Source organism: Ceratotherium simum, chromosome 26 (assembly GCF_057802395.1).
Source record: "Ceratotherium simum simum isolate JZ-2026a chromosome 26, ASM5780239v1, whole genome shotgun sequence".
NCBI lineage: Eukaryota > Metazoa > Chordata > Mammalia > Perissodactyla > Rhinocerotidae > Ceratotherium > Ceratotherium simum.
In genome coordinates this window covers 16,163,139-16,181,860 of record NC_141925.1, presented here as the reverse complement: position 1 = coordinate 16,181,860, position 18,722 = coordinate 16,163,139, and the positions used below count along the sequence as shown (strand labels likewise).

General features: G+C 44.4%; 1 long non-coding RNA gene across 6 annotated transcripts in view; it reads right to left on the bottom strand.

Moving 5' to 3' along the window:
• LOC147913575 (uncharacterized) overlaps positions 1-18,722 on the bottom strand; it is a 213,599-nt gene that overhangs the window by 120,840 nt on the left and 74,037 nt on the right. For 2 of the 6 annotated variants that reach the window (XR_015548534.1, XR_015548531.1), the window contains exons 1-3: positions 8,207-12,295; positions 6,721-6,967; positions 1,956-6,630 (exon numbers count right to left, since the gene is read on the bottom strand). This is a non-coding gene — a long non-coding RNA (uncharacterized LOC147913575). Of the gene's footprint in view, positions 1-1,955; positions 6,631-6,720; positions 6,968-8,206; positions 12,297-18,722 lie in introns of those variants that run through there. The other 4 variants (XR_015548533.1, XR_015548532.1, XR_015548536.1 and 1 more) reach the window with 3 other exon arrangements.

Below are 18,722 nucleotides of genomic sequence, written 5' to 3'. Positions count from 1 at the left end.
CCATGGCTGCCAGCAAGGACGTTGGCCAGACAAACCTGGGTGTAAAATCCTGCTGGTTCCTCCCTGCCTAGTACCAGCTACACGACTTTGGACATGTGTAGCCTCTCTGTGCCAAAGTTTTCTTATATGTAAATGAGGATAATAAAAATAAGTCTCTTCTTCATCTCATTAGATAACATGTCAATTACCTAGCACAGGGCGTGACATATATTAGCCCCCCGTCATGGGTAGCTCCGGTTACCACTGAAGGCAGTAGACGAAGAAACAAGGAGAGAGAAACAGAAGGCAAAAGCAGCAGAGACACACACAAAGCAAATCACACAAGGCGTTGCACCGGAGAAGCCCCTTCCCGCACGCTATCAGCCCAGCGCTTGGTGGGACTCCAACCCCTTTTCCGGCCATAGAGCACGTGATACAGGCCCAAGCCAATCAGAGCGTCACATTACCCAGCCACTGTGATTGGCCCAGAGGTGAGCACGTGACCCAAGTCAGCACACCCACGCTGCCTGGCTTCCCCCTGCCGTGACGGAGATGCAGAGCTCAGCGGGTTCTCCAGCATCTCTGAGACATCAAGTCCCACCCACCCTTTTGTGATTTTTGAAGACTCTCAGAAATTTGCTGGGAGGGTCATGGGAAAGGAGCACATCGCAAAGCAAGGGGCTTTCCATCATATCGCTATCTTCATCTGGCGTGAAATTGACTGTCTTCCCTCGTGTTGCTCCCCTCCTCCCCAACAACCCCGGAAATCCACCCAGGTGCTTCCAGGAATAAACTTCAGCCCCGAGCTGTTTTCCCAACAAAGGTAGCTTTTTCTTCCTAAGAGCAATTCTGGCTGAACCTGATACCCACTGCCTCGCTTCATAAGTCAAGGGCAAGGGGCCCTCCATCCGAGGGCGTTATCATAGCCGCTCCTGGGCGGGAGATACAGCGCTGTCCGATCGCTCTCATTTTGCTGGGATGTTGCTCCCACTCCTGGAATCAGCATCCCAGGCAAAGAGAGAAAAAGGCTTTCCACTTTCGTTCCTGGAACCGAGAGACTGGGATGCGCAGCCATCTTAGTCAACCTCAGGATGGCAGGTCTCGCTGCCGCCAGAAGCTCCCAGAGTCAACTTTCTGGGTGAGAACTGGAATTAATAACACAGCAATGGTCTTACACGGACCAGGGGTTCTCCCTGCTAGTTAATAAAATGATTCATTTGAACTGCTTCCCTCTTCATTGATGGTGAGGGGCCTGCTTCTCCCCCTGCCAGCCCTTCCCTTTCTAGGAAAAGAGGAGCGAGGCTTATTGAATTCTAATACATCATCCTGGCAGCGGGCGTCAATTAGAGAGAGACAGATGTGAGAACAGAACACGGAGCCCCATAGCCATCCCTCACAGTCCCCCGCCCTTCCTCCTCTTCTCAGCAAATCTACTCAGGGACCCCCAGGGAAGCTGAGAGTTCATTATGAACAGCAGCCAAGAGTCGATAAATATATGGCTGAGATTTCAGTCACCTACTGTGGCTGTCCTCCCCACCAACAAACTGATTGCATGGCTCCAGACTGGTTTGTGGGGTGGGGATGGGTGGCAGGGAATTCACGGAACTCTGCAGCCAGAATGATCTTTTCATAAAGCAAATTTGATCATGTTAAACATCGCCACCTGACTTAAAACTCGTCAGTGGCTCCCCATTGCTTCCAAGCTAAAGACCAAACCAGTCAATATGGCTTGCAAGATTCTGCAGGGTCTGGCCCCTGTTGACTTCTCTAACCTCATACATAAACATACCTCCCATTCTCAGCCATTCCGGCCACACTGATAGTCTTTCGTTATTTCAGTGGCTCAGGAGGCCTCCAGAGCTCAGATCAAATATCACCTATTCTCTGGAACAAATCCTATTTTCATATGATCTTAGAGCCCCCCATACTTGCCCTTCATTGCATTTGTCACGGCCTGTGATTTTATATTTACTTACCTAATGACTGGGTTGATGCTCTCTCTACACACCGGTAGGTAACTCCATGTTTTGTTCACCAAGTATCTTCAGCTTCTACAACAATGCCTGGCACAGAACAGGACCTTGGTAAATATTTGCTGAATGAATGTATGAGTGAATCATATATAAAGTAGAGCACATTCCAAAAGCTGGAAACTGAAAGTGGAACTAAAACAGAGGGGTTGTGGAGTAGAGTGGAAGAAGAGGCAAGAGAGGTAAATGGAGCAGATCACAGAACAATCGTTGTTCTGCACCTACTGTATGCCAGGCACTGTTCTAGGCAGTGGGGATACAGCAGTGAATAAAACGGACATTTTCTCCCTCTATGGAGCTTGCATTTGAGGCCATTCCCCTCTCATATTGCAAGATATGCACAGAGCAGTATTCATCCTGGAAGTATCTCCATTTGCGTTGTTATGCTAAATTGTGGCAAAAGTAAATTGCAAATGTAACCAGGTATAACGGGCTTCCTATAGGCAACCTCCAGAACTGGGATCTTATCAACACATCCCCAAAATAAGTCCACTCCACAATCTGTTGATAAGAAGTAGGTGGCTTCCTGTAGAGTCAGTGGAAGCATAGGGAAGGGGGATTAGCTTGCATACCACAGAATTGCAACATTATCAACTTGTCACCTTGAAACATCTCAAGTCTCTCACCCCTACCAGCCACTTTATCTCTTCTCTCTCTCCTACATTGCCGCTCAAGATTCCTTCTGTCCTGAGCAAATAGTGTTCATCTCCACCTTGCAAATTTGCCTAATAGTGACCATCAACCATTCTTCAAACGTGCCCCTTGGTTTATGCTGTCACGTAAACACTGATCAAATTTGGTGGACCTCTTGTGCACAGTCTGAATTCACCAGGGTGCCACAGCCCACTGGGTGAGAGTCTCTGTCACATGGACCCTTGTTCCTCACACTAAGGATTTTGGCCTTCGCCCAGAGGGCCATGTGGACCACAGGAGGTTTACAGTAGGAAAGTGACCCTGGGCAGACTCCCTACACAGCACCTGAGTCTTCACCTCAGCTGTCAGGAAGAATCCAAATGCAGCTGTGGGGGTCCTTCTTCTAGCATTAATTAAAGCTTTTCCCTGGGCCCAGCTGCAGAGAAGCCCAAGGGGTGCAGCACGGAGGGGAGCAGCTGCAGCTTCAAAGAACCTTCAGGCAACTCTAAGCGTGTCAGACCTCCCCCATCCAGGCGTCTTCCTGCTGGGAGCAGAGCTGGGGCCACGTTGGGGAGAGGGCATTTCTGAACTAAAACTAAAATGCCTCTACTTCCTACAGAAGAGGGAAATGGTTGTTTCCTTGGGAAATTCTATAAAGTGGAATCACCCTTAAGATCCCTTCTCTCTTATCTGCCTTCAGGGCTGATGCCTGCAGTTGGCGGCTCTCTTGTAGAGGACTCCCTTCTCATTACAGGCATGGAGTTGTACAGTGTGGCAGCCCTGCCTCCCATCTCTTGGAGTCAAACTCCTGTGGCTGGGACCAGGGGGCTCAGAGAGTTGTCTGGTAAAAATCATAATTATAAAAAATAATTGCAGCTACCATATTTATTGAGAATTTACCTAGGCAATCTGTTTAACATACGCTATCTCAATTAAGCCCCACGATAATCTGGTGAGATGGAGATTATTATCACCACTTGACAGAGGAGAGAGCTAAGGCGTATATCTACTTTCAATTTCTGGGCTCCCATTTAAAAGCTGTGTGGTGTCGAGTAAGTTACTTACTTAATCTTTCTGCTTCAGTAACTTTTATTGAATCAAGATGCATGCAAAAGTCTTTCTCTGAAATACAGCCCCTGTCCTTAACCCATACCTCCTATCCAGGCTCGGGGTGACTCTGAGACCATTCTCTGGGAAGGGGCAGCAGCTGTGCTCTGAGCCTTCAGGAATCCTGGGAGAATGAGAGGAACTGTCCCACTCTGGTAGTGATGAAAGTTTGAAGCTTAGGCAACTAACAGGGTCCTGCAGGATACTCTCTGCTCATGCCTGGCTGCTGAGAATTAAACTCTGCATTAGATAAACCCCTATACCCACCCCCCACTCCAGTGAGTATCCTAAAAGGCAAATCTGACCCATTTCTCATCTGGTTGAAAACTACCGTTGGCTTCCTTTCTATCATAGAACTCATTGGTAGCTAGCAGTAAAAATGAAATCCAGCAAACTTTAGGGGGGAAAAGGTGAGGACAGAGGGAATTTATGATGGCTTATGGGAGTTAGTAAGAACTCTTGATAGCATGGGAGGAAAAGAAAGAAATTGAACTTCAATGAGCGTAATCCCAAAAGAGCAATATAGTGGGCCACGTAAGGAAACAGCAGAAAGCATGGGGGAAGATCTAGCTTCAGGTATCACTGGAACCAGGAGCTCAAATGCCTCTCTAGCTCTCATTTCTGTTTCTCTCTGAAGGTTGCCCTCATTTTCCCATTCCCATGAGGCTCCACCCAGTAGGATCATGGCTATGACAGCGCCAGATTTACTGCTTTCATTTGAGTGACCAAGAAAGGAAAAGTGGGCTTTATTACTTCAGGTTGAGTTGAAGAATTTGCAGGAACAGACAAAGAGATAGTGGCCAGACCAAAAAAGAAAATAGAAAAAGAAAAATCTACCTGCAGTAATCAGGATGGCTATAAATCTCAGTGATGTAACAAAGTCCCAACACAACAATGGCTTAAACAAGTTAGCTATTTTTCTCCCATATAATAGTCCAGATATAAGCAGGCCAGGGCCATGAGGTGACTCTATTTTGTCCAAGACCCAGGTTCCTTCCATCTTTTTGCTCTGCTGTGCCTGGGTATTGTTCTCACTGCATGGCCTAAGAATGCTTACCACCACATCTGCTATCCAGCCAGCAGAAAGAAGGAAAAGGTAAAAGAAGCAAGCAGTACTTGTGGCTTTAAGGGTACAACTCAGAAATTATACACATCAATTCCACTCACATCCTATTGTCCTGGATATAGTCACATGGCCACACTGAGCTGCAAGGGAAGCTGGGAAATGTAGTCTTTAAATCTGGGCAACAATATACTGCACTAAAAACTTGGAGTTCTACTATTACTCTAGAAGGGAGATTGTACATCCAGGATGATATCCATCTCTGCCACAGCCACCCGAGGGCGGGAAGATTTTGGAAACAGAAACCAGAACACAATCTGAAGCTAAGAACATATTCCCATCTCCATCACTCTTCTCTGCTTCTCTTGGATGTCTGCTTCATTATCCTTGCCCTTCTCAGTTCTGTGCCCCTTCATTCCCAGGGCAGGTATACTATGGCCACCTCGCCGTTTCTAGGCTCACACATACAATGAAGTAAAATAAGACCAGCTAGGCTCCAACACAAATGGAACTTGACATGAGCATTCGCTGCCAAGTTAAGTGGATTTATGATTTAACTCTGGGTAAGAAAGAAGCAAATAAGAACATAATGAGGCCAGGGTATTAGCTTACAAGAAATAAATGTAAAATTATGTTAATAAGAGGAATATTAAATTCTCACGCAGATCAGAAGGATGTGTATGTGTCAGGGGTATATTTTGGAAATAAATTAATTCTTGGGGTGATGAGATCAGTTTCATTTCAAATACTCTAGGGAACAACCAGCTGCAGAAATGCAGAGTATAAGGAGATGCTCCAATCTCGCCATAGGGAAAAAACAGTCCCTACGGCCCAGCCAGCTGGCCCTGAGTTGGAACTGCCCTCTACAGACATCAGTAACCAAGGCAGAAGAGAAGTGTCCTTGCCTGTCAGAGCCCGAGGCTGGTAAGTCTGCCACCAGAAGGGACTGGTGGGTATGGAGACTTGATTTTGGTGGTGTGGGGGCTGGATTCAAGAATGGGAGGGAAGGCAGGAGGGTGGGAGTACCTAGAGGGAAGGGGATAAAGGAAGAGGGCTAGGGAAGCGGGGGGAGAGAAAGGAGAGCATGAGGGAAGTGGGGGAGCATCTTTGTGGGACACACTTTAAAGTCCAGTCCCCAGGGTGCTCTGAGCGGTGCCTGTGGTCAAGATGGTCAGACTAAAGGCCCAGCTGCCCCTGACATTGTATAGTTTGCTACTTAGCACCTGAACCCTGAGTCCTTGAGCAAAGAACTGCTCAAACTTCCCTTAGAGTCCAGTGTACGTGCATTCAGTTTGGGAACAGCAGGAAAGTTTGTTTCCAGAATAAGGAGGGAAACAGCCCCTTCTTCCCCCACCAGCCTCAGAACATTCCCATTGTGGACTGTGAGGTGACAGGATGGACCATCATTTGGGGACTGCTGAGTGGAGAAGAGATCCACCTACAGACCACAAGCTAGATGTCCAAATGGAAGTTAGGAAGTTAGCTAGAGACCCATTGTATTAGTTTTCTAGGGCTGCCATAACAAAATACCACAGACTGGATGGCTTAGACAACAGACATTTATTTTCTCACAATTCTGGAGGCTAGAACACCAAGATCAAAGTGTCAGTAGGGTTGGTTTCTTCTGAGGCCTTTCTCCTTGGCTTGTAGATGGCCATCTTCTCCCTGTGTCCTCACATGGTCTTCCCTCTGTTTGTCTGTGTCCTAATCTCCTCTTCTTATAAGGACACCAGTAATATTGTCCCAAAGACCTCATTTAATCTTAATTACCTCTTTAAAGACTCTAGCTCCAAAGACAGTCACGTTCTAAGATTAGGACTGGGAGGTTAAGAACTTCAACATATGAATTTGGGGGAGAAACAATTCAGCCCATAACATCCACCCTAATGAACTAAAAAGGGAGCTTACCTTGTGATTTCACATGTCAAATATTAGCCACAAAAAGAGACTGATTCAACTCTTTCTCAGATCCAATTACAAATCTTAGGAGAGATGATTTTGGGTTGTCCTATTTGGAGCTGATGTCCATCCCTGGTCCAATCAGCTATGCTCAAGGATGTGGGCTCATCCAGAACAAACATGGCTGCCAAGACTCTGCCTATGGATAGTGGTGGCAGGTTATTGGCCTGTGGCCTTGACAGACACTTCATATCACCTACAAGAATAAATTCAAACTCCTCAGTAGGGCATACAGAATCCTTTACTCTCTACCCCCTTAATCGCTACCTCTCAGCCACATCCCCTGCCACCCCTGCACAAATTTTACTCTTCATCCATGCTAAAGGTACAATTCCCTGAACTCACGTCACTGTTTCATGCCTCCAGGCCTTTGCTCAGGCTGTTCCCTCCACCTATCAAGACTTTTCTCTCCACCTCCTTTGTTTACCTGACAAGCTCCCACTTATATTTATATTTCAAAGCCCAACTGGAACATTTTTGTGGAAAATCTTTCCTGACTTCCTGTAGAATCAGCCTCCCTGCTTTGTTACACTCTGTGCCTTGTATGTACCTGCTTTATAACATTTAGAACACTCAGTCACGATTTTTGTTAGATTGTTTTTCTCTTAAAGTAGACTCTGGGTTCCAGGATAGTAGAGAAAATTTACCTTGCCTACCCTAAAGTCTAGCACAGTGCTTGCTTGGTACTCAAAAAATATTTGGGAATGAATGAATGAATAAATGAATATTATCAACTGGGCACAATGGGGTACACAGTTTAAGAATAAAACACAAGTCCCTACCCTTTAGGAACCTCTGAGTGACTGAGGGAGACATGAATATGAATAATGATTATGAAAATAAAGATATAAACCAACAGCTAAGGAGGTTCAGAGGGAACTACCATTTAAACTGGGAGAATCGTGGAAGGCTTCTGGGAGGAGGTGACTTTGAGTGCAGTCACAAACGATGAGTAGGAGTTGGCCAAGTGGTGTTAGCTGGGGAGGGGGAACTGGAAAGAGAAGGCCATATTGAGGAAAGAGCACGAACAAGGCATGGGAAAAGGACATTGCCAGACTTGTAGATGCAACACGGAGCAGTTATAGGGACAAGAGGGCCATGGATACCAGATGGGGACAGCACCATCTGGTGTTCTGAGAAAAGGGTCCCCAATCACACCTGGGCTCTCTGGCCATTCTTGGGAACAAGCTGGGAAGAGAGTTGCTCTGTGATTGTTACTGATGGAGCCGCCGACTCCTCAAAGCATCTACCCAGAGTCTCTCTCCCTCCATGGATTTTTTCAGGAGAGAGGGAAAGACACTTGGAGTTTCCAACAGCCTTGGAGCCAAAGAAGCCAAGACTTTAGAGTCTGGAGCCCGCACTGACCTCCTCCACACCCTCCCCCAAATGACAGAGAGGGAGGGTGGGCCACCTGAGCCTGGAATGAGACACTCACCTCCCACCACCTCCACTCCAGTGGAACTTCTCTAAACCTCTCTGGTTTCACTTTGCTCTGATAGTCACGGGCAGGTCACTTCACCTCTCTGAGCCTCGGCTGTTCATCTGAGAAAAGATGGTAATGGCACCACAGGATTATTGTGAGAATTACAGTTAACTCAGGTCCAATGCCTAACACACGACTGACATCTAATAGGCACCCAGTGAATCGTGGCCCTAACAATTTTTTAAATAAAAATGTGCTTGTCTTACTCCCCTGTTCTAGAACTGTAAGTTCCCTGAAGGGGATTCATGCCCCATACTGTCCAGCATATATTTATGTTCCATAAATGTATGTTAAATCAATGATTGCCTAGAAACCTAGAATTTTTAGCCTAGAAGATACCTAAGAAATCAGCTATTCCCATCCCTCATTTTACACACAGCGGAAATAGAGGCTCCTGACTCCACCACGTGTAATCTTTGCCTATTTCTTAGCCTTTCTTGCCTAGTTTCCTTACCCGTAAAAGTGGAGCAGCTATTTTATTGGACTGTCACAGGGATTAAATGAGTAAATACATATGAAGCATTAAGACCAGTGTCCGGCACATAATAACCATCAATAAATGTTAATACTGTTATAAGATGATTGAGAATGGCCCAAGGCCACACAATGAATTAGTAGGGAGCCTGAAGCTGGAGCCATATGCGCCTGCCTCCCCGTCTGCCGTTTTCCCATTACACCCCACTGCTTCCGATGGGCCCAGATGCTCCTTATCCTAGATCTTGAGTTCACATGGTGTTCCCAGGTCCCGACAGGGTGCAAGCTGACCCCTAATTCCCAGGGAGGACTTCCCAGCTGTCTGATCATCAGCCAAACCAAGGTCTTGGCCATCTTAGGGTCCCAACATCTCTGAGCACCTTCTCTGCTTACAACATTCCAAACATGCGGCACTACTTCCTCTTCAATTATGTAGATCAGTTTGTCTCAACTAGGGCAGATTTTGCCCCCCAGGGGACATTTGACAATATCTGGAGACATTTTTAGTTGTCGAAATTGGGGTGGAGTGTGCTACTGGCATCTAGTGGGTAGAGGTCAGGGACACTGCAAAACATCCTACAATGCACAAGACAGCTCCCCAGCAAAGAATTATTCAGTCCAGACTTTCACTGATCTGCTGTTGAAGTACCCTAGTGTAGATACACATGTGCATTCAGATGCAAATGTGTGCCTGTTTCACATCTGTTTGTAGCTACATAATCATCAGGTTGTGGAGAAAACAGTAGCTTTGGCATTAAAGAGACCAGGGTTCAAATACCAGCTCTGTCACTTACCAGCTGTGTGATCTTGGACATGATACTTAACTTGTCTGAGCCTCAGTGTCCTCATCTGTGAACTGGAGATAATTATGCTATAGTGAAGCTTTTTGATAGTACACAAAAAGCACCTAGTAGGTGCCTCAGACATAATACGTAGGTAGTAGCTGGCGTCCGCTATTATTCATCTCCTCATTTTTGTAAGGTATGCAAATGTGGATACTTGAAAGTGTTGGTTGGGGATGAACCAGAAGTTAGCTGACAGAAGACAGATTAATGGATGTTGATGGATGGCTTAGGGCCAAGGAAGACTCCAAGGCAAGAGACAGGAACCTGGCCAAGGTGAATAGGAGGGAGTGGAGGTAGAGGTGATAGAGGAAAGAATCCATACAGGTATAGGAAATTATTATTCATTTACTTCTTTTAGAATGATATAGACCAGGCTCTATGCTAGGCATTTCATAAACATGATTCATTAATTCATTCAATAAAAATTCAGTGAGCACCTACTATGTACTACGCACCATGTACTAACACATCATTTATTTGTTTACCCCTTTATCTATTTATTCTGTAGTTATTCATTGAGCCCCTCCTCCGTACCAGATATTGTGTTACCACTTCACCCGCATTGCTCCCTCCCCCACTCATTCATCCACTACTCATTAATTCATTATTTAATTGACTCAGTCAACAATTGTTTATAAGCACCTATGCGGTACTAGACACTAGGTTAACTGCTGATAAAAGATTAAAAGTTCTAGAAAGGGAAGAGATGGGTCATTGGTGGACCTTCATCTAGGATGAGGAAGCAAAGATTCTGGGCTTTATGGAATCATGGTGCAGCCTGCTCAATGGTCAAAACTTTGTAGAGAGAAGACCCTGTAGAGTGTCATCTTCCCAAGACCCCCAGCTTGTCAATGATATAGACGTGAATGATGAAGTCTGAGCTCTGAATTAGAATGGATAGGGATTTTCTGGGGTTTGGTTGCAGAGAACATAATCCACTTTGGCTACTAAAGCACAAATTTCTTGGGCTCTGCACTTTGTGCAGAGATGGATTTTACTACTCAGCCATAAGAAACGATGAAATCCAGCCATTTGTGACAACATGGATGGACATTGAGGGTATTACGCAAAGTGAAATAAGTCAGAGGGAGAAGGTCAAATACTGTATGATCTCCCTCATTAAGTAGTAGATAATAACAACAACAAACAAACACACAGAGACAGAGATTGGATTGGTGGTTACCAGAGGGGAAGGGGGGAGGGAGGAGGGTGAAAGGGATAATTAGGCACATGTGTGTGGTGATGGCTTGTAATTAGTATTTGGGTGGTGAACATGAGAACATGATGTAATCTATGCAGAAATAGAAGTATAATGATGTACACCTGAAATTTATACAGTGTTATAAACCAATGTTACCTCAATAAAGAAAACAAAACAAAAAAAATAGAATCACTGGGAGAACTCAAGAAACAGTCTCTAGACTGAGCTTCCAGGAGTGACTCTCAAAGCAACACAGCAGAATTGAGCCCCAAGGGAACCTCTGCTCCCGCCATACTGAGAAAGTTGCCTGCCAAGCTAGGAATCTGTTTAGTTGTAATTTAGTTGTAAATCTGTGATAAACTGGATTCAATAACTAAATCTAACCCTGTAAATTATCATCAGAATACATTGTTCTACAGGCGGTAGGAGCTTTCCCTTTAAAAGGCTGGCTGAGTACAAGTATGCTAATGACCATTCATTCTGGAATACAACTGAATCAGAATTTCTGTGGATAGAGACCCAGGTCTCTGTATTTTTAAGCTCCTTTGGCTGTCCCTCTGATCAGCCTGATTTGGGACCACTGAGAAAACCTAATTCATACCAAAGGACTTGATCAACCCTCCCAGGAACATGTGCATCTCAACAGAAGACAATTTCCTGTAACTCAAAAGAATGGATGGCCTAATGTCAGAAGAACAACTGTGAGTTAGGAGAAGAAAGCTTTCTAGTTTCATCAAACTAAACCAAGTGGGCAGCGCTCATTTCATGTAAGTGTAGTCAGATCTTCTCCTTTAAGAGGTTTTTGGAACTTGCCTCTGCATTTAAAAAAGGAGTACCAACACTGTCAGTAACTAACTAGATAGTTGCAAAGTTGAATCTCAAACACTTAAATCAGACATCAAATAAAAGAAACAGAGTCTCTGCCCTCATAGTGCTAACCACCTAAAAAAGTAGACTAGCTGATAACCAGATAACCATAGTTATCATTTAGGGATGATAAGTAAGTGCCCTGATGGGGGCGGGTAGACACAAGCTGATATGGAAACATCAGCATGGATCCCTACTCAGCCTGCAGGCATCAGAATGTCTTCCAGAGGGAGGTGATGTGTCAGCTGAGACCTGAAGGATGAGTTAGCCAGGCATAGATGCTGGGGAGAGGAAAGAGTGCTCCAAGCCACGGGACCCACACGTGCACAGGCCTGGAGTCCTGAGAGAACCTGGCACTTTTGGAGAACTGAAATGTGTCCAGCATGGCTGGAGCACAGATAATATAATTACTGATTCTGGACGTGGCTGCCCTGTACAAAGGGGAAGCAAAGGAAGCAACATCAGGAAAAATTTAGGAAGGGCAGAGAGACCTGGTGCAGACTATCCCAGGAATGGAGCAGTGACGACCCAGTGCCCAGAACAGAGCAAGCAGCTTCCACATCTGCTAACTGGCTGTAATTGAGCTGAACAGGGGAGAGTAAATGGCAAATGGCAATAAGGTCGGAATGAAATCGTTATCCCGGGATCGTTCTAGAGGAGCAGCTAAAGAAGCAGAATCTTTCAGTGGGCTTGCGAGAGGAGCCCGAGCATCATTCTCATTATTGCAGGAGTCTCCCTTTGGAAGCACACAGATTGTGTCCTTAAACCAAGCACATTGGCAGCAGTTAATTGTCCAGTCCGTCAATACTGCATGGTTCCTTTCAGCATCCATTCCCATTCTTGCATCTGATCCAGGCAACAGGGACACTGGAGAGGCTGGTGCAGGGATGCATGCACACACACACACACACACACACACACACACACACACACACACACACACACACACACACACACACACACACACACACACACACACACACACACACACACACACACACACACACACACACACACACACACACACACACACACACACACAACCTCAGTTATGAACACCTTGTTCTCACCCACTCCTCCCTCTGAGGGAGGTTCCAGGCCGGTTCTCCTGTGCTCAGCTCACTTGACCTTCCATGCTCAGCACCACCTCCCCAGCTATGCCTTGACCACCCCTCAATCATTTGAATTTTCCTTCCAACTAGGCTGCCTTAAAAGCTGCTTTGATAGGCATCCTCCTCAGTTTGACCTGGAGAGTGTTTTGTGATGAAAAGATTATAGGTCTTGAAGCCTTGCTTTGAAGACTGGCTCTGCCTCTTTCCAGGTGTATGACCTTGGGCAAGTGATGTAACCTCCCTGAGCCTCAGTTTCCCCATCTATGAAATGGGAACAACAATAGCTACCTCAGCATTGCAGTGAAGATCAAATGGGAAATACACGTAATACATTTACTGCGGTAACTGGCATATAAAAATGCTAGAGAAGTAAAACTTTTTTCATTTTCTCTCCCCTCACTAAAAGGAGTGGTTTTCTCATGACCACTCGTGTGAAATTAAGTAATTATTATGACCGTGTTTTCTTTTTTCAGTTTCCCAGAATATGTTGAGCAGAAACCAGATAAGTGGCACTTGTTTAGAATTTCTTGCGTTTTTAGCAATTCTAAGGATAACCGTTGCAGCACTAATAATAACGCCTATTTGATTTCTCCCATGCTTGCTCCTAGAGAGTATGTTTTTATACAGTTGGTTGCTTTGCGGTTTCTTTGTTTCTTTCTTTTACATACTTCCTTGCTGTCCCTGTGAAGAATCTATCTTTAAATTATCACAATGGCAATGATGATCGAAATGTAAGCCTGGAGAGTTTAAACTAGTTGCTCACGTGACTCAGCAACGCCATGGCTGTAGCCCATTATCCTGGTGGTTCTCCACCAGAGGTGGCACCTACCCGATGGGGGCCATTTGGAAATGTGGGGAGCATTTGGTCATAGTGACCAAGGGGGCACCATTGACAGTGAGAGGAGCCGACTGCAAAACAATCTGCAATGTGCAGGACTTGTCCAGCCCCAAAGGCCTCTAGTGACCCACTGAGAAATACTGTATAAAGCCCAGTGAAGCCACGCAGAGAAATTCTGGGGGGAACTGGGGCTAGGCTCAAGGATTATTTCTGTCCAGAGCAGCTTTTTAATTTAAAAAAAAAAAAAGAGCTCTTTACTATATGTAACAGACATGCATCAGATATGAAGTTAGATCTTATTCTATAAACTAAGTGGACAAAAATTGTCACGGTATAGTTATGCAACGTTTAACAACAGAGATACATTCTGGAAAATGCGTTGTTAGGAGAGTTCGTCGCTGAGCGTGCATCATAGAGTGTACCTACACACACCTAGATGGTATAACCCACTACACACCTAGGCTGTGTGGTACCAATATTATGGGACCCCCATGGTATATGCGGTCTGTTGTTGATTGAAACATTGTTATGCAGTGCATGACTATACTTTACTTTCTCTAAATTGAATTTGAATTCTAGCCTCATCCCATTGGCCAGGTGGAAATTCATTATCAGAGCTTCTTCTCACTCTCCAGGATTAGGAAAGAGCCTCAAAGTTCTTAGAAACAGCGGACTACTCTGGAAGCCGCTTTGTTTTCTAGAGTTAGGCGGCTCTACTATTATGGGTCTTGCTTGGGCATGGGAGCCCCAGAGGATGCTGAAGTCCAGTGTCTAAGCACCTCCATGGGTGCACGCACCTTGACCATCCACCCTGAGGTCTTGACACCCCAAGGATTTGTGTGGGGGCCAGTCACAGTTCCAGCCTCTCACAGAACCTGCCCACCTTCCTTGACTGGGGGGAATTCACTCTTCTCTTCTCTCTGCCCTTCTCACTTCTGCCCCACCCCCCAAAAGAACTTGCCTCCCCATCCTCACTTTTTCAGGGCCCACCTAGTATTATCTCCCCAACAAACTCCCAAATAAAGCCAGGAAGAGGGTTCACCTTCCAGGCAAAGACATACAAAGGAGTGGCTACCTTCTTGGAAAACACCTTATTTCATCTATTCTAAGATGTACATCTTTTCCTGCCTTTTAACATCTCTGATATTATGTGGCATCTCACTATTGTTGGTATCTTACCATAGCCATTGGTCAGTGGCAGTTAGGACATAATTATCATTTCCTAAGCATGTTCAAATTAGGTTGTTACTCCAGGTGGCATGACTGGATACGTACAACTCCTTGACCTTTCAGTCAACAAACCACTGAGGACCATCTAAGAAAGGGATATTAGTCTTGATTGTTATCTGAAAACCTTTCATTGCAACGTCCTAATAAGATCAAGAAAATCAACATCAAAACTTGTAGAATGAGTGTCAGAGGCTTGAAAGAAAATCCCAGAGACAACAATGGAGCACTCTTCTAAGAAATGCCACATCACCAACACTCTGAACAGCTCAGAGGCTGATACTGAATGGAAAAACACAGACACCGGTGACCACAGATGACTCTGAGTTCAAAAGTGATTCACAAGAGTCTTGCATTGAATGTGAAGAGGTTTTAGGACTACCCTAGACAATTTTTTGCTTAAATTTTCTTTTTTATATATCCATAAGAGTGATACATGTTCAAATCTATGCATGTCTCAAAGAGGCTAGCAAGCTTTTTCACAAATATAAAATTAAAATTCTAAGTGATAAGCCTATGTCATAGCTTAATTGGTAGTGTGTTTCATTCTTTCTTAGTGGAATATAAAATAGTGGTGCATCTTAAAACGAATAGCATCTTAAATTCCAGGAAATAAGATACCAGGAAAACAAAACACAAATGAAGAGTTCAATAGATGATTCAGCCTTGCACTGCCCAGCCAGGACCCTCACCAGCTGAGAGAGAGCAGCTCAAGGCTGAAAAAATGAGATGCCAGGGAAGGAAGAATTCCAAACTTTGCCAGTGGTATGCAATTTCTAGATCCAGACCCTAAGCCCCTGAGCCTCTGCCTGAGCTCCCCAAGTATTGCCAAATGGAGAGCGAAAAGTCAGAGCTGTGAGCTCTGTCACAGCAAGTCCTAGGCAAGGAACACAGTGCAGAAAGGACCTATCCACCAAGTGGCCTCAGAGACCCTGGTTGGATATGAAGTGGATTAGCTCTCCAGTTGACCATTATCCTTTTTGAACACCACTTAATGGCTCATGCCTTCCCTGATCATTCATCCATTTGGAACGAGATGCTGCTGTTGGAAACCTGGGAGGTTGGCTCTGCCTCATGTCTTGAAACACATCTCCTGTCCCTGCCTTTCTCCTGAGCCTGGTTGAGCAGAAGGGGCACAGGCTTCAGAGAGGACCCAGGCAGACCTGGTTCCACATCCCAACTTATGCGTGTATTAATCATGTGTGGTGAACAAGCTACTTAATCTCATTGAGCGTAGGTTCCTTCTTTCCTTCCTTCCTTCTTTCCTTTTCTTTTTCCCTCCTTCCCTCCCTTCTTTCTCTCTCTCCCTCCCTTCTTTCATTCTTTCTTAAACAAACACTTATAACGTGTCAAACACTGTCCTAAGCACTTCACAAAATTAACTCATTTAATCCTCAGAACAACCTAGGAAGCAGATACTACTGTTCTCATCATTCTCTTTTACAGACTGGGAAACTGAGGCACAGGGAGTTAAAGCAACTCACCTGTGTTCGCACAGCCTGTAAGGGACCAAGGGAGGATTCAGATCCAACAGCCTGGCCCGAAGTCTTTGTACTTTCCTCCTATGCTCTGCTATGCTGCCCCTCTTGTCAGCCAAAAATAATAACCATCTCTGGGTTATTGTGATGTTTAAATAATATAAGTAAAGCCCCTGGCACATAAGGCTTTAATAAATTACAGTCATCAGCTTCCTTCTCTGGGCTGCCAGTCTAATTCACATAGAGAATAATAATAAATTCTACTTGTATTGTTCTACAAGTTTAGAAAAATGCTTTCACCTAAATCACTCTCGTTGGTCCTATAACAGTCCTATGATCACTTTTTTTAAAATAATAATGTTAACATATAATACTTTATATGTCCCAGACATTATTCTATGTGCCTTATGCATTTAATCCTAAACTCACTTAAGTCCTATAGCTCTGTGAGGTAAGTTCTATTATTTTCCCCATATTACTGACCCAGAGAGGTTAAGTAATGTGCCCAAGGTCACACATCTAGTAAGTAGTGGTACTGGGGTGAAACCTAGAGAGGCTGGTTTCAGACTCTGAGCTCTGAACCTCTACTCTGTGGGGACCACGTATGAGGGAATTCAGGCTCATAAACCCTGTAACAGGCAACAGAGTCAGTAAGTGATAGAGTCAGAACTCAAACCCAGGTCTGCTTGCATCGTGTCCCCAGTAAATGATTTTGCTGACTCTGCTGTCTTGCACATCCAAGTAGCCTAATGGGTTGATGGTCAGGAGACATAGGTTCTGGTCCTGCAATAAAACAATTGGTCAACAGCTGGGTGACCTTGGGCAAATCACTTTGCCTCCATGCTTCATTTGAAAAATTAGGGAGTCATACTCATTTGATCTTTAATATCCTGTAATTCTAAGCAACTATTTTCCAATAGTGAATTGTCTGCAGCAATTCTGTTTGACAAAAAAGAAATGTAGCATGTTTCTGATGGCTTAATGTCAACCCCACCCGACCCTTGAAGAAAACTCTGGAAAATGCCTCTCTTTACCTGATGAAATCGTACATGTCCTACGAGGTGCAGTTCAAATGCCCAGCAGCCAGAAACACAGCCATTTCTCTCCAACTTCCAGCCCCTTTCTCTTACCCCTACTGGTAAGAATTACTCGCACACTGCTCTGTGCTCCTACAATACTTAGTTTGTGCCTCTGTAATAGTAATTACTACACTCATTGACATCAGGAGTGTGTGTGTGTGTGTGTGTGCCTATGTGTGTGTGTTCCCCACTAAACCAATAGCTCCTTGAGAGCACAGCCTGTATTCCACTAATTTTCATATGCTTGACAAATTAATTAGGTTGACCATATGTAAGTGCCAATATTTGATCATTTTTGACCTATACAGATGGCAATTTAATATGGTGCCGCCCAATAGATGCTCATTAAATATAAGCATATTTACTCTTGTGCAACATATGCATTCCTGAAAAATCTCATGTTCTACAAGAGGGGTCAGTAAGCTTTTTCTGTAAAAGGCCACATAGTAAATACTTTAGACTTTGTGTGCTATACAGTCTCTGTCCCAACTATTCAACTTTGCCATTGTTGCATCAAAGCAGCCATAGAAAATCTGTAAATGAATGAGTATGGCTGTGTTCCAGTAAAACTCCATTTGTAAAAACAGGCTGGACTCAAAAAGAAACAGAAAGTCTTCACACTCTATGAGAAGTAAAGAGATTGAATTAGTAATCAAAAAGCTTCCCACAAAGAAAAGCTCAGGACCAGATAGCTACACTGGTGAATTCTACCAAATGTTTAAAGAAGAATTAATGCCATTTCTTCACAAACACTTCCAGAAACTAGAAGAGGAAGAAACCCTTCCCAGCTCCTTCTATGAGGCCAGTCTTGCCGATACAAAAACCAGACAAAGACCTCACAAGACAAAAAAATCTACATACCAATATCTCTTAATACTATGGATGCAAAAATTCTCAGAAAATAGTAGTAAATTGAATCCATCAATATGTAAAAAGGATTATACACCATGAGCAAGTGAGATTTATCCCAGAAATGCAAGGTTGGTTTAACATCTGGAAATCAAGTAATGGGATATGCCACATTAATAGAACAGTGCACAAAGACCACATGGTCAACTGAATAGACACGGAAAAAGCATTTGACAAGATTCAATTCCCCTTTGTGATACAGACACTCAACAAACTAGGAATGGAAAACTCAAGCTGATGAAGGGCATCTACAAAACAAATCACAGTCAACATCATACTTAATGGTGAAAGACTAAATCTTTTCCCCCTAAGATCAGGAACAAGACAAGGATGTCCACTCTCACCTATTCAACATTGTAGTGGAGGATCTAGCCAGGGCAATTAGGCAAGAAAAAGAAATAAAATGCATTGACACTGGAAAAGAAGAGGTAAAGCTAT